The following is a 24982-nucleotide window of genomic DNA, read 5'->3' on the forward strand; positions in this document are numbered from 1 at the left end:
CCACTACCGAAAAGGCCCTCTGCCTGGTTCCCTGTAACTTGGCTTCTCACAGTGAAGGAACCTCCAGAAGGCCCCAGGTGCTGGACCTCAGTGTCCGGGTAGAACAATGGGAGTATAGTGGACCTTCAGGTATACTGGACCGAGGTCGTTTAGGGCTTTAAAGGTCAGCACCAACACTTTGAATTGTGCTCAGAAACACAATTGAACTATAATGAATAGGAATACCATTTGAACACTCCTTGTTGGCCTGGTGTTAATTAAGATTGTTTCAAATTTGGTCAAGGTGACCTTTGTGGCTCCCTTTTCTAGTAAAAGTTGAAACAATGCCTCTTAGTTGCAAATACTGGAACTATTTCGATTTATCATTATTCATTCAGTGTCTTTGCTCATCTAAAACTATCAGTTTCCTCTCAATTATGTCCATGAATCTTCCTAACTCATGAATAGTCCAAGTATATTTATTTCCAGACAAGGCAAAGCTTTGTTTAAATACAAAGTTGGCTAATGACGTTTCAAGATCCCCCCCCCCATTTATCTTAGAAGATAATGTTGCTAATATATTCATGGATTACTGCATAGATTTAGGCTAGTTTTAAATGATCTTCTGTTGAATCAAGATGACTACGAACATTAATGCTAGGAAGAATTATTGCTCCAACAGGCATCGTGGTTATTTCTTATGCATAATTTTAAGCAACTGGCATTCCATATCATTGGGGGCTCCTGTATTATTCTGTGTCGTGTTTGATTGGCCTCCACATACAAAATGTGAAAAGGTATCCAGTCCTTTGAAAAGACCTCCTCCACCCCCCAAAAAAGAAGCTAATTTCTAACCCTTGTGCTTGCAAAGGCATACATGCACAATGGTACTCTGACCTCTAAAGAGGGGTGAAAGCATATCCTGCTCTTCCTTCAAGGAGCTCAGAACAACACAGTATCACTGGAGGGCAGGGCAGGTTGAAAGATAGCATCTTGCTCTGGGCCACTTAAAGAGCTTTATAGGTCAGTCTATGAAGTGTTCACATCTAAACCCTGCACTTTATTGACTGTATCACGTTTATTATTTTTGCTGGATTTGATCCAGAGTGGAACCCTGCTCAAAAGACACAGGACAGAAAAGGGAATGTGCTTTCTTTTCTTATTCCTTTTTCCAACTGCAGCCTCCTGAAAGACTGATCTGGAAGGTTGGGACTGTTAGAAAAACACTGGGACCTAATTTGAATAATAGAATATCTGGCATCTGGTGGGCGGAGCTTTTGTGTTGTGCTCCGGCATCAGCCCCTCCCTTTGGGTGTTCAGCTAAGTTCAGTTAGAGCAGGCATCCCCAAACTTGGCCGTCCAGCTGTTTTGGGACTACAACTCCCATCTTCCCTAGCTAACAGGACCAGTAGTCAGGGATGATGGGAATTGTAGTCCCAAAACAGCTGGAGGGCTGAGTTTGGTGATGCCTGAGTTAGAGAGACCAACTGTCATTCTTGCCGCATGAGGTTGCTTTAGTTTCTTTCAGACAGTATGTTATTGTGTTACAGTTTTCTTTGTTATTAAAGCTTTGTTTGACATATACGTGAGCTGCTTACATTGCTGAAAGAAAAGAAACTCTGCTGAAGAATGGTGGAATATCCTAAACTTGGGTAAGTGAGGGGATATTCCCAGTCTGACAGGAGAATTGATTTTTTTAAATCACCTCCATCAACCACAACAGGGACACCCTCCAAAAAAGCATGGAGGGAGGATCTGGGATTATTACCTTTCTCCTTCCTCCAGGAGGTGCCTCCATTACATCTCAATCTCTTTCTTCTGTGTAAATCAGCTGGAGGACAAGGAAGAGAAGAGAGAGAATGAAAAAAGAGCTGTGAGTGGAGGGGGGCTTTTCCCATCCTTTGGCCACCCTGGGAAACTCAACAAACCTGCTGCACCTGGAACTGAGTGTGGAAGGTGCAGCTGAATGGGACACAGCTGTGGGCAGCCTGAGGAAATGCCATCCACCTGGGGCCTGCTCATAAACAGCAAGTCTAGAGGGAGAGACTAGAGTGATGTCTGCTGTTTCCAGGAGCTCCTCTCATGGTAAGACGGTTGTGCACGAGCTGAGAGTTTGTTGGACCCCGAGTGAGAACTCAGAGGCTGTGAGGGAGGTTGTGTCAGAAGGAAAAGGATCTTGATTTTTTAAAATTGGGTTTTATAAACATGAAAAATGTTATACAAACAAGTATACCAAGTTTTCTCATGCCATTTGTGTATCACAAAAATAGCATAACAAATGTGGAAAAATATCTACAACATATGTTTCATTATTAGTGGTCAGTGTACAAGTTCATGAATTGGTTTAAACAATTAGGAAGGGAAAGAAGGGAGAATGGTGTGTGGAGTGGTGTGCTTATGCTTCCATTATTCTACTTAGTGTGTGAGAGGGGTTCTGTCGGCGTTAATTGTATGGGTTCCCTTACTATTCTCTTGTTGTATTTCCCTGGTGGTGAGAGAGGTTGGGGGTGGCTTAGAGTGTGGTTGGTTGTCTTTGGTTAGCTGCAGGGTGAATTGTTGTGTGTGTGTGTGTGTGTGTGTGTGTGTGTGTATTTTTGAATCAGGTTAGCCAGATTGATTCGTATGCTGTTGGCAGTTTCTTGTTGTGGTCATGTTGGGCTGATTTTTATATATTAGTAACTTCACACTGAGGCAACATTTTTATATGTAACTGTATTTTTGTGATACTTGTTTAAGTTGTCTGTTGCTGCTTCTTGTTTGCACACCGCTTAAAGATACTTTTAATATATTAAGCGGTATAGCAATTAAATAATCAAATGAAAACCAAGGGCAAGCCTGAACTCAAAGCTTTGTTTTTACTGGTATCAGAGACCACTGCCACAAACATGTGATTAAGTAAACAAAAGCCCTTCCCACTAGGGTTTAGTAGGTTTGCATGGCTATAGATGTATTCTTTGACTCAGTAACATGCAGATGAGGGCAATGGTTTTCAGTGGAGTGTACACAAGTACAGCAGCATGAAGGATTGGAGTCTTACTTGGGTTTTTCATGCTATCTGAACTGATTTACATCTGCAGTATAATAGTCGTGTCCCAGCCAAAATTCTAAAGAACGGCAATTACAAGATAAATAGTGCAGTGCCTGCTACCGTTCACCTCGCAGGGTCATTTATAATGAAGCACTGGAATCCTCAAGAGGGATTACCAGGGAGCTGAACCAGTATTTAATGTCTGGCATCTTGAAAAATATATTGTCCAAAGGACCATGTGATTGCCATTAAAACAATCCCTTTGGACTGTTTGATTTAAGAAGCTGGTGGCAGGAGGCAAAATCTAAGTAGATGCAACTAAAATGCAAGGTTAACAACAGAGTGCCTAGCCATAAAAAAATCCCTCTTTAACAAAATGTAAGCACACCAACAGAGAGACACATCTTTATCGCTACTCCACAACATAACCAACTTTGGAAGCACATATGCATGCACACACTCCAAGGCAAAGTCAGCTTACATGTGTTTTATAACATGGTGAAAGCAGTAAGAACTCCACGGCTAAGGTTACTTCATATGCCAAGTACTGTTGAGTACTTCAAGTGTCAGCGAAATGGCAAGTTCATTTGTCTTCCTGAATGCGAATCTTAAAATAGAGAAAGATCTTTGCTCTGTAAATGCAAAATGATAATTGAGCTGCAAATCTCAATGGCCGATTAAAAAACAGAGGAAGAAAGTGGTGGCAGAGGTGCTGGCTAATTTGTCACCCCAAATTTCAGAGGGTTACCAGTTATGACACTACTAGATCAGCCTCTGGATGAGGAGTCATACCATGAGATCGTATGAGAAAGTGTTTTATTTCTAAGCAAGTGTTTTATTTCTAAGCTTGGTTGCAACAGCTTTGAGGACATATGGAGTCCACAGTAATTCAGCCACCTGTTGTGATGCTTTGCACATTGTCTAGTTGAGTGTCTCAATCTGGCCGTCTTTTCTCAAGCCCAGAAACTCCTGCGCACAGACTGAATCCACCTGCATCTATGGTGTCTGCATAAATTTTCATGAAGAAAGTTGATTTTTATGTCCCTTCCTTTTCACAACCCAATTTGCTCCCTCCATTTTGAGTTATAGGGAGAGCCAGAGACACACAACCAAAGCAGGCCCATGTGTCTATATAAGTGCAAATAGGTTTCTGGGCTTGGACCCAGCTGTTTACTTGTTTGAGGCGGATTATCCAGAAATGGAAACAGTGCTCAATATGGATATACCTTCAGGTATACAGGTATATATACCTGTATACCTGAAGGAGCATCTCCACCCCCATCATTCAGCCCGGACACTGAGATCCAGTGCCGAGGGCCTTCTGGTGGTTCTCTCATTGCGAGAAGTGAGGCTACAGGGAACCAGACAGAGGGCCTTCTCGGTAGTGGTGCCCACCCTGTGGAACGCCCTCCCATCAGGTGTCAAAGAGATAAACAACTACCTGACATTCAGAAGACATCTTAAGGCAGCCCTGCTCAGGGAAGTTTTTAATATGTACTGTTTTTAACACTTGATTGGGAGCCGCCCAGAGTGTCTGGGGAAACTCAGCCAGATGGGCAGGGTATAAATAATAAATTATTATTATTATTATTATGGAGATAATATTACTTTGTTCTTTTTTAAACAACCTTTCTTCTCTTTAATTTTTAAGGTTTTCCATGATTTGCTTCTCCTTAGCATTCATTTTCTCCATTCCTCTGCCATTACTCTTATTTAGGAATGGATAAAATGGTCAATTTCAGTTTCTCATTTCCCCCACCAATCTTAAATTCACTTTGTCATCATCATCTTGCCTTTTTTTTTTAAAAAAAAAGGGACCCTCCTAAAAATTGTCTGCATTTTAATGAGCATTTCTCCCAATACGCACATTTTTGCAAACTGCTCCCCCAAATAGAATGCATTTTTGTATGTCCTTTTCATGATACCATGGGTTTTTATGGGCACTCCCCCTAATACATGCATTCCTGTACACATTTTTTTGGCTAGAAAACTGAACTGCAAAAATTGAAAAGTGTGAATTTTAAAGGAGAGCTTTGCTTTGGTTCACATACTATTTTGGAAAGTTTGAAATGAATAGGTGCGCATCGGTGGTGTGCGGTGAATTTTTGTGTAGGGGAACAGTTAAAGCCAGCTTGTGAAGGCAATGGAGGGGGGGCGACTTCATCCACATGTCTTCCTGAAGTCATGTGTGTGAACATCGTGCCTCCCTCTCTAAGCTGGATAGAAGCTTCCCGGGCTTTGGGAAGGAGGTGCTGGGGAACATTTAGGGGACTAGCCTGGTCCACTGACTTTTACTGGTCCTGGAAATCCAAGTTTTGCTTTGTTTTAAAACTTTGCCAACATATCATTCCCCTTTCCTTTTACTCTCTTCTGTTGACCCCACGTTCCTTTTCATGTCCACTATTCTTCTGTTTATATCTCAATTGAATTGCAAGCCAGGAAACTTGTCATTTCATGTGTGTGCGCAGTGGCTCATATATTTTAGACCCTCTAGTTAAATGGTAAAAAAAAAGGGAAGTTGTGAATCATTTATAATTTTTCTGACTAGTATATAGTCACAACAAAGCAAGGTCAAAGAAGCAAAAGGGAAAGCATATTTTAAAAGGCTTCATCAATTAAACCAGAACATTGCTATTTGTGCTAAAGAAGAAGGAATAAAACTGCATAAGGTCATCATAATTACCAGGGAGCCTCCTTTTGTTTCATCAAATTCAAAGGCACAGTTTTGTTCCGGGTCATCTTCTTAATTTTACAGTGGCACAGAACTATCTACAATTATTCCAAAATACCTTCCTTGATTAGCTAGTAGTAAGTAATTCAGTAGTCCGTGGGTTGCTCAAGATGTGTTCTTTTTTCAAAGTGGAAGTTCAATATAACTTAACTGTTAAAGAAACTCAGTGTTCCAAATAAAATTGCCATGCATCTGTGGCCAAAGTACATGTGACACTAATTACATATCTTAAGTTGTATGTTTGTCCAGATGCAAATTGATCGGGCTACGAAATCTACAGAGGGTGGAGAAATTTAACCCTCTCTTCCTCTATCACGGTCTAGATGAAAATTGCCCTTCCAAAATTGCTACTTGCATGAGAGGAAAGATTCCATTAGTGCAACACTGGAGGGGGAGGGATTTTTCTGTGTGTCACCTTTTCTCTTCCCACCACCTCCCCATCACTCCAGAACCTAACTGAGCTCTACTGAGTCTGCTATTTGCATTTGAAAAAAGATTCACACAATATAACATTTAGTATGTGCAGTTTGGCCCCGACAAATTCAAATGAAGACAATAAAGGAGAAATATAGAAGTTGCCTTAGTTCTCTGGGAAGGGAGAGATAAATGCACACACTAAGGCACACACAGGTGGATGATACCTCCCCCTATCCCTTTGCTTCACACCAAATTGATCCCTATAGTTTCAGATAGCAAATGTATTGTTAAAAGCAAGTACATGTCAAATTATTTTCAGCATCTTAGGGGCTGAAGAAGACTAACTTTTTACTAGTTAGGATGGGGTAGCTATAGAGATTTAATTTGAGTAAAAAGAACAAGGTTGATTTAACAAGAATGAGGAATTCTATTGAAATACTCTCTGCAACTTCTAGCACCTCCCAAGAATCAGATTTATTTAAACTGTTTGGGCTTTGCATGGCCATTTTGGTGGATAGGGATGTGGGATGGCAACTATCTATCCATATGCTTCTTATTGCCCTATGCAAGCTGTAAGTAGAGATGCCATATTGGAGGGACATATGCACAACTTCCCTCTTGCTACATTGAAGCTCTGCAACTTGCGCTTCCTTAAAAAATGTATAGTTGACATTATTATTGTACTGTACAGTGCTTATATCCCACCTTTCATCAAGAACATGAGGTTGCATACAAGGTTCTCCTCCTCACCTTTTTATCCTCACAATAACTCCTGTGAGGTAGATTAGGCAGAGAGAGAGTGACTAGCTCAAAATCAGCCAGAGAACTGAAGAAAGAATTGAATCCTTGACACCCAGCTCCTAGTTCAATCCACTAACTAACAGCTACACCTCACTGTCTCTCACATTGAAGATAATTAAACTAAAATATAATTACAGAGGAATAGAGGAGGTGATGATCTTGTAAATACATTTGAACCAAGCTAATTTATAGGTCAAAATGTGCACTTTGAATTGTACCCTGAAGGCTGCAAGCCTGCAAGATGCCACATAAGCAGGGAAGCATGAAGTTAAGACAAAATGCTCGCTATTGCATTCTATGAAAGCAGAATATGGGGGGGGGGAGTGCTACTGGGAGCCTATCCTGAGCCATCACAACAAAATTGGATAGGAATAATAAGAAATGAATATTCAACCAAAATAATGAATGAAGAAAGCGACTGAATGGCTGATTTTCAAGTAATGAGCATAGTCAATTTCCTCACATTTCATACAGCACAAAACAAGTTTCCATCAGGAAAGTCACAAGGCATATCCCTTTCCAGATGTTTTATTGAATTATTTAAATACATGAGTCTATTAGCACCAATTCATGTCAGCGCTACACTTCAGGTGTGAAACGATCTTAAACGAATATCAGATAAAGGATGGACCTGTTGCAGCAATAGATTTACTGTTATGGATTTAAGAGGTCTCCACTGTATTCACATTACTTTATTGCCATTTAGTGCACTCTAATTAAAAATAAAAAGACTTCTCCTTGCCTTCCCTCCTCTTGTGCATTTCTGGAGTGATTTAGCTTTAAAGCGAAAGAGCAAATGACAGATCACAGGAAAATGTTAAACTATAAATCACCTACTTCTCTGGACACACTGACTATTTATGAGGTTGGAGGGTGAATTCTAGTTACGTTTCCAGGCATTTGGATACATTAATTCACCTGCATCACTGTATCCACCATGCACCATACTTCTGTGGATGTTAGTTACTGCCTTACTGAAAACCTGCCAAACATTTAGCAGGTCCTTGCCGGTTCCAACTGAGCCATGTTGCAGACTGGCAGAATGACTGCAGGGGGTCACTGAAACATGCAGTGCATAGAGGTATCAGTTCAGGTTGCTAGCAATGACCTCTGGTCATTGTAAGGGAAGAACAGACAGGAGGACAAATCAAGTTTATCCATATTTTAGAGGTGTTTTGGTTAGAGGTGGGCTCTAGCTTTTTCTGGGGGCAGGGGAACAAAAAGAAGCCGGCTGTAAAGCCAAGGGAGAATGAGAGAAATACTGCCAAGATTTCAGGGAGGATGGAGTTTGTTTGGCTTACCTTCCATCAAGGGCAGAGAACCTCAGGCCTAGGGGCTGAATGTGACCCTTCAGGTCTCCACAGGATTCCCATCACACTTCTTCCCCAGGCCCACTGCCTGTTCCCAGCCACACCCATAAGCAGCCTTGCTTCACAATCTTCTTGACTGTTTATGCCTGACTAAAATATGTCCTTTAATTCCAATAACTGCTTGCCTGGCTGAAGAATAGTGAAGGGTGTGTGTGTGTGTATATGTAGAAGCTAGCATAGCGTACATGAAACAGTTACATTCATTGTTCTTCCTACTTTTGTCTCTGGTTCCACACACGCCTGCCATGGCTCCTGAAAGGTTGCTCAGAAGGTACTGCACCCCTCAGGGTGAATAAAGTTAACCGCCCCTGCTTTACATAGAGTCATAAAGTTGCAAAGTACCCCGAGAGTCGTCTAGTCCAACTTCCTGCAATGCAGGAATCCATAACTAAAACATCCATGACAGATGGCCATCCAACCTCTGCTTAAAAACCTCCAAGGAAGAAGAGTCTGCAACCTCCTGAGGGAGTCCATTCCACTGTTGAACAGCTTTTACTGTCAGAAAGTTCTTCCTGATGTTTAGTCGCAATCTCCATTCTTGCAACTTGAATGCATTGATTCAAGTCCTACCTTCCAGAGCTTGCTCCATCCTCCACATGACAACCCTTTAGATATCTGAAGATGACTATTATATATCCCCTCAGTGTCCTCTTTTCCAAATGTCTCAAACATTCCTCATAAAGCAGATGAAGGCACCATCCAATTGTGCTGATGCTGGTGTAGCATGGCTCACCCCTCGCAGGGATTCAAACCGCTGACCTACCAATTGGCAAACCCTAGGTGGTTTAACCCACAGCGCCACCCCAGAAAGCAAATCCCAGTAACCTCTGAAGCAGTGAGATTGCTAAATGTAAATAGGCTTTAATAATAATTAATAAATAGCATCAAGATCCAACAATCAATGTTTATTTTGCTTAATAAGTGGGGTCACAGTCTTTTAATCCTACTTTCCCTTTCTACACTGCTATCTGTGCAGAGCTAGACATGTTTTTAAAAAAGTTTAAATAAGTGATCTCTCAAACGATGTGCAGAGCAGCATAATATTCTGGACAAAAGTTATTTTATCCTATGTTTATTATGTTAATTTGCTGCAGATTTTCAGTATATCTGTAGCAAAGAGGATCATTATAAGAGCCTCTGCTCATCATGGAAAACATTTCTGTTTGTTTTTCATTATCTCTTTCTTGTAGCAGCTGATTTTTCAATATTCATAAAAATAAAAGGTCCATTGTGCAGTGTATTATACACTCCTGCCAGAATCTGCTTAGTTTCCCCTCTGAAAGCTGAGCGAATCCTGCTTAGCATTATATGGCTGTCCTTAGCTCTCTTTTTAGCGGTGGCTGCCAAACCATTTGGAATTACTTGCTGTCTTTGTAACTTACACAAATGCCTGCTGGGGACTGAGATTAATACCAATTCACAGTGTATAACCTTTCCCACCTGCTCTCACTTTTAGTATTAGGATTGCCTTTTCCTGGGAGGAACAGTAAAAGAGGGTGATTTTCCTTGTTAAAGGTTGTCCTGGTTAAAGGATATTCTTTCAGCACCATTCCATAGTTTCTTGTTTTCTTTCTCTCCTTTGTTGATCCAGCTGTCTTTACAAGTTCCAAGTGTTGCCTTGTTAGATTAAAGCGGACTGAACTGAAGGGGCGGGGGGGGGGGGCTAAATGCAAGCATCCCTGCAAGTGTTGCCAGCTCTCATTCACTCTGACTTGAGCAAGCCTATGCCTAGAGATATCCACCATGAATTGGGCCGAAAAGGTGGCTTGAGAATAACCTGTTTTCCGTGGAGTATAAAGAGAGGAAAAATTTCCACTAGCCATTAATTGTCCCTTCTAAGATCTTATGCACCACTCTTCAGCTCCTCCTATTCAGGAACTGTGACAGGTGTTTAATAATGAATAGTGAAGTGTTAAATTGTATGTATATGAAGTCATTTTTCCTGATCACCGAAATTCCCCCCAAAAAAACCCTTTAGCAGCTGCACGTTAAATTCTGCAGGTTATGCCGCCAGAAAAGAATAATTCCTAACCCATAGAGCCATTCATGTATCAATTTAAATGCATTTGTCTGTGTGATGGAATAAAGCAGCTACTCTGTGAATGAAAAGCAGAGGAAAAGAATAATTCATCTAACCTTCACAATGGGAGAAAGTGGATGAGAATATGGTAATTATCTCAATGAAGTTTGACTGGAGCTCTAGTTTCATTACTCATGGAGGAAGCTGTGGTTTCTTTTATAAATATAATCATTTAGAACCATTCTGTTCTTCTTTCGGTTAAGCAAATAATAAAGTGCTTTAAGGAACTTTATGACAGTTTTGTTTTTATAGATGATGGGAGAGAATCAGGGAAGCATGTGCTTTCTTTCTAGGAAAATGAGGGGTCAAATCTAAAAACAATATTCCGCCCCCTAATCCGATAATGATTGGGTCTTTCCTAGGCCTGCTCGCAGGATATAAGTGTGGTTATTGAAATGCATGGAATGGAGGGCAGGATTGCATCCACACATCCTGCTCCCAACCTCTGTACATGCAGCTGCAGGTACAGACAGAGGCTGGATCTAGACACATCAAAGAAGCGCTTTAGTTAAAGGCATTGTAAACTTTGTATGAGAAATCAGATTGGCAAAAACGGAACTCCACAGCGCCATCTGGTGTCACAATGTTAGAATGCATATACAACACATATAAAGTGCTTTTTCTTTGCCAATGTAGCTGAGTCCAGAGCCCGTGCATGTGTGAACATGCATGCAATTGGGAATGCTGCCATTTTCAGTATTCCCTTTTGCCTGCAGGCTGTGTTCACACCAGCTAGCATGATCTTGCTGCAATCTCCTATTCCACACACTCAGAAAACATATCTCTTGTGAGCAGGGCTTCTCTAGTTACACAGCAGCTGGTTTAATATGTTATTTATTTATTTGATAAAATTTACACACCACTTGAGTGTAAAAAATAAATAAATCCTCAAAGCATTTTATAAAAAGATAACCATGAAGAGAAAAATTAACAACCATACTGTAAACATACAACAATTAAAATGTTAAAACAGATTAAAATTAGCATAACTTTCTAAACATATGGGTAGATGTTATAGAGAAATAGGCTGAGTGTCACCAGCATACTGATGGCGCTCCAGAACTCATAATGTCCACTCCCAACAGCTTCGTAGAAGAAGATGCCAAGGACCACTTTATTCTTATTCCATATTTTTTTCAGGGTTAAAATCACATGAGCAGAACTGAGCCTTGGTGACCACTTGCCCAAAGTACACATTGAAGGCTACATGTCAAGCAGATCCAGGGATGTTATCTGGCAGAGGCAGCTTGTCTTGTTTTGCCCCCGAGGCAAAACAGGAAGGAGCTGTCATTTGCCTGCTCCCTCTTGCCGCTGAAGCCTTGCTTACCACAATCTCATGAGGCTTTCATGAGATCTCCCCCAAACCCAGCAGAACCAATTCTCCTTGCTTCTCTGGTGGCAGCCAAAGGGCTTTGGTTTTTGCTTTGTTCCTGTTCCTTTTGAAATTTTCCTTTTGAAAATTTTCCATTTTCCCACTGAATCTTCATCTTCCCCCTCCCATTTGTAAAGCTTATCTAATCGGTTTTTATAATCGTGCCATCTGAACCAGGAGTGGGGGTGGTTTCAGCAATAAAATGGTGAGGCGGGGAGACCATGCCATTATTCCTATCCAGGCTGAGAGTCCTTGTGGCTTCTTATTGTAAAAGGGAAAAAAAGAGTTTCACTCACAAAAATTTGATGTCACATCTAGCGTGACCCTTGACAATGCTGCTTTAAGTGCATATATTGAAGCTTGCTCCATTTTCCTTTGTTCCTGCATAGATAGGTACCTTCCCTTTGTTCTTCACTTGGAAATAACACTGGACAAAAATGAAACGCACACTGAAGAAAGGCCTAAGGATAGCATGCCTTCAGCCCAGAACAAATGGAGGAAATTTCTCAATAAAACTATCATAATTTGCTTTATAACAGAGTTTCCAGACTGGCTTTCTGGCTTGGCTTCTCTCTCATGCCTTTACCTTAACTTTCTTTTTCTTGGTTAAAAACAAACAAACCCAAAACCAATCAATGTCTCAAATCTACTTACAGCTTGTTATCTGACTGGCTGCAGTCTTTACTCTAGGATAGTGCTATTACAGTTCCAATTTCATTAGACCACTCCCCTTCTCCAGTGGGTGGCACTGCGGACGTGCATCTGGGACCCCCCAGTGACCCGGCAGTGGGCAGAGGGAATGCTGCTCATGTCATTAGGACTCCCAGCTGAGTCACCCCCCTGGGCAACCAATCAGGTTAGCCAGGGGGCGTGGTCAGTACTGTTTAAACTGCAGCGCGGCTGAGGGCAACCTCCATTTGCCTTCTTGTTGGAGCTCTTTGCTGTAGTCATCGTCTTTGTTCACTGCTCTCAAGCAGCCACTTTGACCAGGCTCCATCAGTTGCAAGGCAGCTATAATCCCCGTGCCCACGAGATCAACTGTAAAGCAGTTCTTCTGTCCTCGCATTTGTCTTATCGGAGAGCTTGTGTACGAGTGAAGCACAGCATGGTCAAGGGCTGGAGAGTGCCATTAAAGTTCCAATATCATTAACAGATTTTCTGCAGTTCTTGAATATAGATTGTTTGAGCACTGTGCTTTAAGAATAGCCACCCAACTTTAAGCATTCACTTTATACATGAAAGAGAATGTGCCTTTTGCAATATTTGCACACATACATTTCCCACCACTCCAAAGCGGGGGGGGGGGGGATGCATTTTCTATAATTTGAGTCAGTATCATTATTATTATAAAGACAAGATGGGGGTACTGCAGTAGCCATAGCAACAGAATCAGGGGAAGGAAGAAGAGAATGGCTAAGATCTCTCCTTGTGTGTGTCAGGGCATTTTTTTCAGCCGGAACTCGCCGGAACTCAGTTTCAGCACCTCTCAGGTGGGCACCATTACTATTATAAGACAACAAGGGGGATGTTCATGGTGAGTTCCAGCACTTCTTTTTCTAGAAAAATAGCACGTGTATGTGTGTGTAGACAGACAGAGGGGAAGAGAGAGATGAATGAGAGAGGATATTATATAAGAAAAGCCATCCAGACAATTCTGAAACAGCAAGTAATATAATCTGTTGGTCAATTATTGCTCATTTCTCATTTTTATAGTAGTTTTGATCCAGAGTTGCACCAAGTGATGTCACAAAGGATGCCCCCATAGTCAGAGGCACGGAGGCAATTTTCACCAATTCCTTATTCTTCCTGGATTCCCCTATGCCCCCCTGTCTGCTCCCAGAAATTGAATGACCCTCAGAACACTACAGGTGGTTATACTAGGCAGGGTCAGTCCACCCATGAGGCAAGGTGAGGTGCTCACTTCAGGAGGCAGGATCCATAGTGGCAGCAAATCTGGCCTACAAAGGAATGCATCACCAGCTGCTGTTGCCACAGGGGCAGTAATGGAGACCAGATCTGCTGCCTCCGCAACAGCCCCCTGCCCAATGCTGCCTCTACAGCAGCCTCTTGGTGAATAGGAGGCACTGCTGGTACCCTCCTAGGGAAGAAATAGCGGAGGCTGCCCTCTGGGATCTCTCTTCAAGTATCCCTGCTGCTAAAATTGTGCTGTTGTTAAGCATGTCACAGCAAAAGATACAGACCAGTATGAAGTTGTGATGACAACAGGTTTGTATACTACATTCAAAAAAGTAAAAAAGGCTAATTAATTCAAGCTATCTGCTTTGTGTATATAAAGCCTTTAAAAAGGCCAGGCATGGGACCCTAATTAAAATCTATTAAAAACAATAAAAAAGGAAACAATTATGACAAAATACTAATATATTTTCAAGAGAGCTAAAACTAACAGAAGCTGTAGGTGCATAATATTTCTTTGTCTATCCGTGAAAACCACCCTCAGTTACATCTTTTGTTTTAAGAACAACTAGAATGAAAATGCTAGACTTCCATGCAGCACATTCTGATCAATGAGCCAAATAATGAAATTCTATTAGCCTTATATAGTAGCAATAATAGAAGGGCCGAGCAATCTAAAACCTGGCTGGGCAATGGCAGGGACAGTCCCATCATTTGTACCAGCCAGAGAAGCAGAGGGCAGAAGAAAGGCAGCTGTGAAGTATGTCAGCCTGGAGTTGGCATGCTGACTGGGCCTGTACAGGGCCTGATGCTGTCAAGTGAAAGTACTAGTGGAGTTGGCTTGGGATCCAGCAGATCCCAGGCTGGCTCTGCCCCCTTTTTTGGTTCTTTCCAAAGGCTACCACAAGCAAAATGTGCACCAGCTGTACTTCTACCACTTCCTGCAGGGAGCAGGAATTACTCCATTAGTATTTACTGTAAAAGTAAAGGGTAAAGGGACCCCTGACCATTGGGTCCAGTCATGACCGACTCTGGGTTTGCGGCGCTCATCTCGCTTTATTGGCCGTGGGAGCCGGTGTACAGCTTCCGGGTCATGTGGCCAGCATGACTAAGCTGCTTCTGGTGAACCAGAGCAGCACAACGCCGTTTACCTTCCCGCCGGAGCGGTACCTATTTATCTACTTGCACTTTGACATGCTTTCAAGCTGCTAGGTTGGCAGGAGCTGGGACCGAGCAACGGGAGCTCACCCCGTCGCGGGGATTCGAACTGCTGACCTTCCGATCGGCAAGTCCTAGGCTCTGTGGTTTAACCCACTGGGCCACCCGCGTCCCTAGTATTTACTGTACTATATTAGTAATTCAAAAACCAAGCAGTCTGGTCAAAGAGGAACAGATCACTGTGTCCCTCAACTGTTTGGCAGAAGGTGAGGAGGTTCAATGCTAGTAGCCTCTTAGCTGGCTAATATAAACATTTGCAGGTTCTATTGCTCAGCCAAGAACCTCCTACTTCACAACTGGTCTTTCAAGCAGGGCACTTCCTAATCAACAACTTGAATTGGAATTTGAGGCCTCTGTAGGTAAGTGCCTCCACTTCTGCTCACCATTCTGCCCTCTCATCACGCTCCCTTGCCTTTCACCCAGCTTCCTTTTATCTCCCAACACCAAAGAGGTAAAGCTAGGCTAGAGATCTGCTTCTCCAGATGTTGCTGAAGTTTACTGTTTAGATTTGACAAATTCATGGCCTAAAATTTTGTTGTATATTAAAGCTTTCTAACAACCAGTTCTGAAAGGTTTTCACTAAAGGAGATTGGGGGAAAACCTTTACCTTGTGGTAGGTCACAAGAGACAGTTGTGCAAATTCCAACTTGACTCATAGTTTCACTGGAACTAAGTGTTAAAAAACTTCAACTAGTTTAAAGTTTATCTACAGTAGTCTTTATTTTAAGTGGTTTGGTCCTTTGGGTTTTGAAAAAGAAATCTCTGTATGTAATACAATTGCCAAATGTTGCTCTTAAGAAAATAGCAATTGGTTCAATTTAGCAGTAGGAAGTGTGGCTAATGTGCACCTCACCTTCTGCTACAGTCAAAGCAAACAGGGCAGTGATTCCAAATGGCTCTTTGATTAATGATCACAAAACTTCATGATTCCTTTACTTGGGTGAACAGCTTTGGTGAAAACAGCAGTCCGCAGGACCTCAAAAGCAGCTGGATTTCATTGATTAAGAATGAAATAATAAAGTATTAATTTTACTAAACACGAATCCATCAAATAGCAGATCCCTAATGAAGGGGGCAGGGGATGTTGGGAATCTGCACCTGGTTTTTCAACTGCTAACATAATTTACAACGGCATAATTTATATTAGAAAAATGATATTCAGAGTAGCTATCAAAGATAAACATATATTGCAGAAGGGTTCTTCCTTCTATTTTAGAAGGTTGAACTATTATTTGGGTAATGAAACGACGATAGAATGGTCATCAATGTTTTGGAAAGTGGACATGAAAGACCAGCAAAGAAGAGCAGAAGGGAAATAACATTTGTCTCAATATGTCCGATTATTGCATTCAGTGGTAAAATTAAGCCACATTTATGATGAGGTAAATGTTTTCTTGTAACTTCAGATAAATAAGTTTGTCTTATTGGATAAGTGTTAGCCAAATTTATGGACAACTGTAAAAAAACCCATATTTTAGATTCCAAGTGAAGAGGCAGTCCTGATATTTCACACTTTCATCCAACCTCTTGAATGTACACTTGACTAACGAGGCTCAGTATATCAACCAAATTCTGCCTGAATGCTGCTGTTTGGAATGGGCACGGGGGGGGGGGGGTAGGGAGAGAGAGAGACTCATACATCAGAAATTGCCATGAGCTTTCCTCTTCAATATGTATATACATTTTCAAAATACAAAGAGCAAAGAAAGCCATATTTTTCAGGGGCAGTGGGGTGGGAGATGAGCTATTTATAAAGCAAGAATCCGAACACAGGAAAGGAAAACTAACGAGTGTTTGTTTACGTGAAGGTTCAAGCAGCTTCACTTGGGTTTTCGGCTCCAAAGTAGAGGATACACAAATACAGTATGTCTCTGGCAACTCAATTCCTAACTGCAAACAACAGGGAAGAATAAGGACCCACCCTCTGCCTGCGCAAAAACTCTCTGTCTCTCAAACTCCTCCTTCCAGCCCCACCCCAGCCTCTACCTGCATCCCATGATAACTCTTGCTCTCCCTCTTGGCTCTCCTCCTCCCACTGAGTCCGCCCTCTGCCTGCACATTTTTGAGAAGAAGCGCAAATATGTGAAAAAAGGTGTCCCGTTTAAAGTTCACACAGGACAGGGGACACTTTTCTCAAAAAAGAAAAAAAGGGGGGAAAAGGATGATCACATTTTTCTAGGGACAAGTGGCAACCCTAGCTATGGATCATCTACTTAGAATAATTCAGACCCTTAATCAGCATTTATACTTGGTTTTAACACTTCAGGCCTTAAATGGTCTTAAATAAATGATAGGAGGTGACTATAGTGCTGGATTATGAACCTGTCATATCCCAGATTTATATTTATGCTAGAAGCTAGAATGGTTTTTTTCTTTTTATCTAGACTGATGCCCAAGTGACACTGTCATTACCTTTTGTCCTGGTATAAAAATGCTGCATATTTATCAAAAGCAGTCACCACAAGGAATATAGATAGACACACACATACAGATAGACAGAGATACACAGGCAAACAAAATGAGAGGGTGAAATAGAGCAAAGTTTCTTTAACAACACTCCCTCCCCCAGCAGCAGTTTGTTCTTTTTAAGAGCAAATGGAACTGCAGGCATTAAAATTAAATCAGAGCAATTTCATGAAAGGAACAAAAAATGTCAAGACCAGTGAAACACATGCATAACTACATAATGAAGAATACAAAAGGAAAATTGGCTAGGAAAAAAAGAACATATGTGAGAAAAGACTATTCTTGAAGTCTACTGTGCAGTAACTATCTCAAAGCCTTAAAAATATATGAAATGAATTATCACTCTCTACTCACTTCATACCACTTATAATGAACATCAGGGAAAGGCTTTTTCTAATGCAAGAAAATTCTATTCATCCATCCCTATTATGAGGCTCATTCATCTGAGGTAAAAATCATTTTCATTTCTGATTTTGAGAGTTTCATAGGGGAGGAATGCTTATTCCTTTAAAGCATATTCAAAGAATATCCTATATGTCGTTGACTGTCATTTTATTGTACAGTGGTACCTCGGGTTACATACACTTCAGGTTACATACGCTTCAGGTTACAGACGCCGCTAATCCAGAAATAGTACCTTGGGTTAAGAACTTTGCTCAGGCTGAGAACAGAAATCGTGCTCCAGTGGCACGGCGGCAGTGGGAGGCCCCATTAGCTAAAGTGGTACCTCAGGTTAAGAACAGTTTCAGGTTAAGAACGGACCTCCAGAACGAATTAAGTAGTTAACCTGAGGTACCACTGTAGTTCGTGACAAATTTTAGAACTGGGGCAGTTTCGAAATCACAGGTACAATATGAGTGCCCCTAAACCACAGTTGGGCCAAGTTAGTCAAGACGTTGCCACCAGGTAGCTGTTCCTACAACTGCCTGGCCTTTTCAAACAAACCTAACTTTTGAAGGGCAGGGAGATGGCCAGCAGAAAAGAGCTTGTAGGCCTCATTCCTAAGGCCTGTGCACTCCCGAGGGTTTTGTTTTGTTTTGTTTTGTTTTGTTTGTTACTGGGATATATGGAAGTGTAGTTAAGTCACATCCCCATCCACTGCACAGACTTTAAGAATGAAACATACAAGGCCAATAAATGTCATGAGCCAGCCTTGTCCACCACCAGTCCCCCGCTTCCTGGCCAAGATCCAGTCTCCTTGGGAAGACTGAGACTGGATGAGGGCAACCACCCTTGCAGACCCTCCAAGTGTCACTATTTTCCAGGACATGGCTGGATCTACAGAAGCCATCCCAGTTTCTGATTTGACCTTGGAATGTCCCGCTTTTCCTTGGGACGTCCCTATTATTGGAGAGATGTTGGAGGGTAATTGAGTTATGCAACCCCTGAGCCAAGAAGATAAGTAACTATACAACCTTGAAAGGTAAAGGGACCCCTGACAATTAAGTCCAGTCGCGAACGACTCTGGAGTTGCAGTGCTCATCTTGCTCTATAGGCCGAGGGAGCTGGTGTTTGTCTGCTTCCACAGACAGTTTTTCCGGGTCATGAGCAGCGCACGGAAACGCTGTTTACCTTCCCACCGGAGTGGTGCCTATCTATAATAATTATAATAATAATAATTTATTATTTATACCCCGCCCATCTGGCTGGGCCTCCCCAGCCACTCTGGGCGGCTTCCAAAAAAAATTAAAATACTGTAATAATATTTATCTACTTGCATTGCGTGCATTCGAACTGCTAGGTTGGCAGGAACAGGGACCGAACAACGGGAACTCACCCCGTCGCAGGGATTCGAACCGCCAACCTTTCGATTGGCAAGCCCAAGTTACACAGCGCCACCTGCCAACCTTTGGAAAACACCTAAAGGCAGCCCTGTATAGGGAAGGGTTTTTAATGTTTTATTATGTTTTTATATATGTCGGAAGCCACCCAGAGCAGCTGGGGTAACCCAGTCAGATGGGCAAGGTATAAATAATAAAAATTATTATTATGAAATAGGACGTCCCTATTTTCAACGGAAAAAATGTTGGAGCGTATGTGATGATGAATCACAGTAAATCATAATAATGCCCTCACCCCATGTGTGCATTCCAGTGCCAAAAGCTGAACATTTCCTCCCCCCTCCCCCCAGATTCATAGACATTATGCACAAGACATCTCTAGTCAATGAATCTTCAGTCAGATCTAGTTCAACCAAGATGTAGCATGAATATTAAGACAAGAGATGGATGAGGTTTGCCTTCCTCATGGAATTGCTGAGTTTATTTGCCCCCATCCACAAATGCACCCCCCAAAAAATAAACTCCCACTGCAGTAGCCTTTGGAAAATACGCAACTCTTGGTGACTACCAGCTCTTTTTGCACACTAAAGAGGAAGGGATGAGTGGGGGGGGGGAATCTCTTCTTCCCTTTTTAATGCCACTGCTGCTGTGGTCCAAGTCCAATAAGTAGGTGTTTTCAAGAGAAGGACCAGTTCCAGACACACCATGTATTCAGTCTCTTCTGATGACACAACCCCATAATGCATATCAACTAGATAGATCCACACATTTGGGGAAATGGGGCATCTGAAAGCAACTCCAGCCTCAGATTACTCTGGCAGAAGATGAGTAAATCACAGATTATTCAGAATGTGATCTTATACACATTCCCTATAGAAAAGAATTCTTGATGGTGTGGGCTTATTGACGCTGCTGTGCTGTTCTTATAAATTAGACCAGGTGAAAAACATTGGGGCTATTTCACCTCTGAGGCAAGTTGACATGATTCAGTGGAGCTCCAAATTACAGCAATGAAAAGTGATTCCACATGTGTAACTTTCAGGTTAAATTTACAATGCTATAAAGGAGATTTTTAATAATATAAATAAACTTAAATCCCTCAACCTGCTGTTTTTTGGCCAGGGGGAATGAAGCCCAATTCATTTTCAATGCCATCCAGAGTACATAGCCCCTCAGCAAAGGCACTCTGGGTAACTTTAAACTTTTTTTTATCTTTTGAAGTATTTGAGTCTGTTACTAAAATGTTTAGATAATTTATCACCATCTTCACTTGGGAGAGATACTGCCTAAGAAAAACTGAGGAGAAGCCAAGAGGGATTGTTGAATCTCACAAAACTAACATTTAGCAGAGAACTGCTAAAGAATTTACAGTCAAGATGGATTGGAAAAAACTTTCCTCCATTCAGGCAGGCATGAGTTGAATTGGTTCCATGTGCTTATTTTTTGGTAACTGCATTTCTAGATACCATGTCAGTGAGAAACACCTGCTTGTCTTGACCACCCAGAGCAACCCAGAAGAAATCCAATATCATCCAATGTGTCCAGTAATCTAGATCAGATGGGGGAAATAGCTGCAAATTACTGGCAAGGAGGGACTTACTTTGCATTATTCAATATCAGTTACCTCTCTACACAACAGCAAGTATACTACTCTCCCTCCCCCCTCTCTATATATAATTTACAGGGGTAGCCAATGTGGTATCATGCCTGTGTTGTTGGACTACATATCCCATTATCCCTGATCAACAGCCATGGGGGCTGGGGCTGCCAGGAGTTGGAGGAAGATTCCCTACCCCTTCTATTTAGCAATTATGTAAAGGAAGAGGAAGAGACTCCTCCTAACAATGGAAGAAGAATGACCGCTATGTCCTATGGAGGGAGGAGAAAAGGATATCCTGTAAGTACAGATAGGATGGGGAGAGCACAAAAAAAATACAAGCATTGAATGAAAATGACAGATAAACCCATAGCATGCTCCCAAAGTGCTTGGAATGTCATGGAGGTTTCTGTTCATGTATATGACAGAAGGCAATGTATCTATTGGTGTTCTAAGTAGATGAGTGTTAGAAATGTGGCCAAATTCTTAGGAGTGTCCTGAATACAGGCTGTTTGTACAAAGTACTCTTTTCTGTGCAAAGTACCCTTTTGCCTTGTTTATCATTACTAGAATTCCTCATCCTGAGCTCTAAGTTGCATGGCATAGGGACAGAGAGCTATAGATGTATGCTGCAAACCCCCATCAACTTAGTATTGGTCTTCTTGTGTGGGGTTTATATAGTGGTGGTGCTGTACTGTGACTAGATCTCAACATACACCGTGTTCCATGCTGTCTAGTGACAGTGTGGGCAGTTGAAGGAAAGCAAAGGAAATTACTTGGACCACGGCCAGTGTAAAGTTGTGCTATCAGAGAGAGCATAACACAACTCTATCCTGTTTTAACAGAGTGTTCTGTCAGGGGATCAGTTCTTCTGGAATTCTATCAGTGGGACATCCATCAAATCTTTTATCTCATCGGCTGACAGAACCTGATCATTGTTTTCTGTCCTTAGAACAAAATCCTAAATACAACCCTCAGAATGGAATTTATTCTGAGTAAGGATGTATAGGATTCTGCTGTACCAGAAGGATGTTTCATAGGCCACAGTATTCTAGATCAATGGAAAAAGAAGTGTGTGCTATTAAAACGCCTTTATTATCATTCAGCCATTATCTCACTAATGTGTCATGGAGGTAGATGAGAATTTAGATTCAGCTCCTACCTTTTAGTAAAACCTGCAGTTTCAGTAACTTTACCATTATCTTTGTTAAAGCTCTGGATTCTTCCAGGTAAGTATTTCCTATTGCAACCATTTCCCTTTCCAGTAAATCTATATACAGTTCAAAATGGCTGATGAATTTGCAGTTTTATAGAGGTCTTTCTAATTATCTAATTTTTCTCTTGTCGTTTCTCACCCCTGGTAACACTTCTGAGGTTTATCTGTTCAATTTCATGATTTCTTTTTTCACAGAAAAGAAATTAAGGCCTGAGCTCGCCTTTAATGAGGGCAATGAAGACAAATGAGTGGCAAATAATATGGTAAGAACAATTTCCTAATAAATATAATTTATAGATAGAAAGGATGGAGTCGCCTCCTTAAAAAATACACCTGCATTCTGTTACTTCTATTTTAAGACTTCACAGGAAAAGAATATTGTAAATCCATGTGCTAGGAGGCCTTGGATAATCATTTATTTTCTTTGGATAAGAGAAATCTTAACTGCAGTAGAATTGAGTAATCCTCCTCCTCCCTAAACCTTTTATTGTAGTATACTTCTGTAGTATTCAGTGGGGGCTACCCTGGGTCAAGTGACCTAACAATTGCAGAACAATGTTTTACTCATTGAAAATTGTTTTTAGATTGGTTAGAGAGCTTCTACTTTATCTACTCTGCAATCTCTGGACGTTAGCAGGAATGGGAGATGGCATAGGGGAGAAACACAGTGCTTGGCCCTGTTTTCTTGGCTTAATAGCAAACTGCCAATAGAAAATAGAGTGTGCAGAGTTACCTAGACCTATGGCATGGCATGGGACGAGTTACAGATTAAAATAGATGGATGCCTCACTGCCCACCATCTCTTAATAGTTGGCATTCTTCTTGCTCAGTCCAGACCATTAGGTGGTAATATGGGAGGAACTTGAAACTTCTCAAACCTTTTAACCAATGTACCAGAGACTTTTCATATTTAGTTAAATATCCCCATGTGTAGTTTAGTTAGTACTTTAGTACTTTAGTTAACCCAGGGATACGGACTCCCCTCCCCATTGGTCACACTGCCTAGGGCTGATGGGAGCTAAAGTCCAACACCTGGAGATCCCCACATTCTCCTCCTCTGATATAGAGTCACTTGCATGGTGACTTTAGTTTTCAGCTGTCACAATTTCACAAATGTTAATTAGGAAGTATTACTTTAACATAGGTTTTGAAGCAGTCCTGGTCTCTGCTTGCTCTATTCTCTGAATAACTCACATTTTGAAAAGTACCTAAATACTTTATGCAAGGAAACAAATGCAGAACGCAGAAGCTAAAATGCATAACTAAAGGATTTGCTTGGGGTAGGATTTCCAATAGCAGGAAATGCTTATAGACCCCCAGAAAGCTCTGCTAAAAGTGTTCTTTAAAGCATACATGGCATAAGAAAATTTAAAATTGGGAGTGGGAAGATCTTGCAAGCATTAAGAGCATTTGGCATCACAGATTGCTGGATAGCACACAAATCTAAGTTCCTAGTTTCAGAATAATCATGAGCATGCACTGCATTAGTTGTAGTGAAATCAAAGCATTAGTTTTGACCTGCTCGTTAATTATAAATGCGGGTCATGCCACATATTGTTTATTGACCGCCTCAGAATCAATGTAACGTAGATCATACTAATTCAAGGAATCCAGACGGCTGCAGCATGCATGCCCATTGTCTTACCGAGGTGAAGGGTTCCTACGTGTATTATTTTCTTTTGTGAAATGCTTGCCTGTTCTTATTACTGTAAAATATTGCTTTCGTCTTTTTCTTTAGAAGCCCTCTCCCCAGGGCCATGAGATCTAAGAAGATACTTGATGTGAGGGAGGTAAGTGTGGGTTTTATTTTTCCTCAGAGCAATGCTCATTTAGAATTCACAGGAAGAACTCAAGGAGATATTTGCAACTTTTCCCCATCACACAAAGTTAATTTAATTTACTAGTAGTTTGATTGTCATGGCAAGGTACTGAGACACCTGGCATGGTTCTTTCTGTGATTTAAATTGTATCCACCGGTTCACATGCTATTATTTGCTTTGCTAGTCGTCTTGGTTCACCTACCATATCATGCAACAAAGGGCAATACCTTCCATGCCTTAAAAAATACCCAGGAATAATTAACCTCCCAAATAGTCCTGTATGCTTGTCAGAGAAGAGTTGTTAAACAAATGCAGAAACAAAGGAGGCCTATAATTAAACTTCACTGAAGGGCATTCCTGATATTTTCTGAGCTTCTTTGGGTGCTTTTTGTCAGGCTTTGTCTGTCGCTTTCAGTGCTTTCAGGTTTAGGCAGAACTGAACGGAACATTCACATTGCCTTCCAAGCTGTCCTTCCAAGCATTGCCTTCACACAAAAAATCTATGTGAGCTGTATTCAACCCACTCAACCTTTCTTTCTGCTCCATGCAGCCGCCATATGGTGTGACACTTCATCATAACTGCAAAGCTTCTTGTTCCAGGGCAAAAGCCAGGGAAACTTGTTTAGGGAATAATGCAACATTATGAGAGCCAGTGTGGTGTAGTGGTTAAGAGCAGTGGACTTGTAATCTGGTGAACCGGGTTCGATTCCCTGCTCCTCCACATGCAGCTGCTGGGTGACCTTGGGCTAGTCACACTTCTCTGAAGCCTCTCAGCCCCACTCACCTCACAGAGTGTTTGTTGTGGGGGAGGAAGGGAGAGGAGATTGTTAGCCACTTTGAGACTCCTTAGGGTAGTGATAAAGCAGGATATAAAATCCAAATTCCTCCTCTTATTACAGGTTGGATATTATAGCCCTAAAGTCGGACTGTGATTGTTCATACTGATAGATTATACTATTCTATTGATTATACTATTCCATTGGATTTCTCCCTGATTTGGATATTATTTTTATTTATTAGATTTGTATACCATTCTTCATTTGACCATCACAAAATACATAATAAAACAGAAAAAAATGAACAACCCCCCTCCCACAAACACATTTAAAATGCCATAGGACAGTGGTGGCCAGACTTGGCCCTCCGGCTGTTTTTGGAGCACAACTCCCATCATCCCTAGCTAACAGGTCAG

General features: G+C 41.5%; 1 long non-coding RNA gene across 1 annotated transcript in view; it reads left to right on the forward strand.

The window, feature by feature from the left end:
* The first annotated feature begins 1314 nt into the window (after positions 1 to 1314).
* The window catches only part of LOC309519201, a 189797-nt gene continuing 166129 nt past the window's right edge, over positions 1315 to 24982 (forward strand). Inside the window, exons 1-4 of the long non-coding RNA XR_014213749.1 lie at positions 1315 to 2064; positions 20842 to 21054; positions 22166 to 22233; positions 23709 to 23760. This is a non-coding gene — a long non-coding RNA (uncharacterized lncRNA). The remainder of the gene's footprint in view (positions 2065 to 20841; positions 21055 to 22165; positions 22234 to 23708; positions 23761 to 24982) is intronic.

The sequence above is a fragment of the Podarcis vaucheri genome (assembly GCF_965113315.1).
Source record: "Podarcis vaucheri genome assembly, chromosome: 1".
In the NCBI taxonomy this organism is placed as follows: domain Eukaryota; kingdom Metazoa; phylum Chordata; class Lepidosauria; order Squamata; family Lacertidae; genus Podarcis; species Podarcis vaucheri.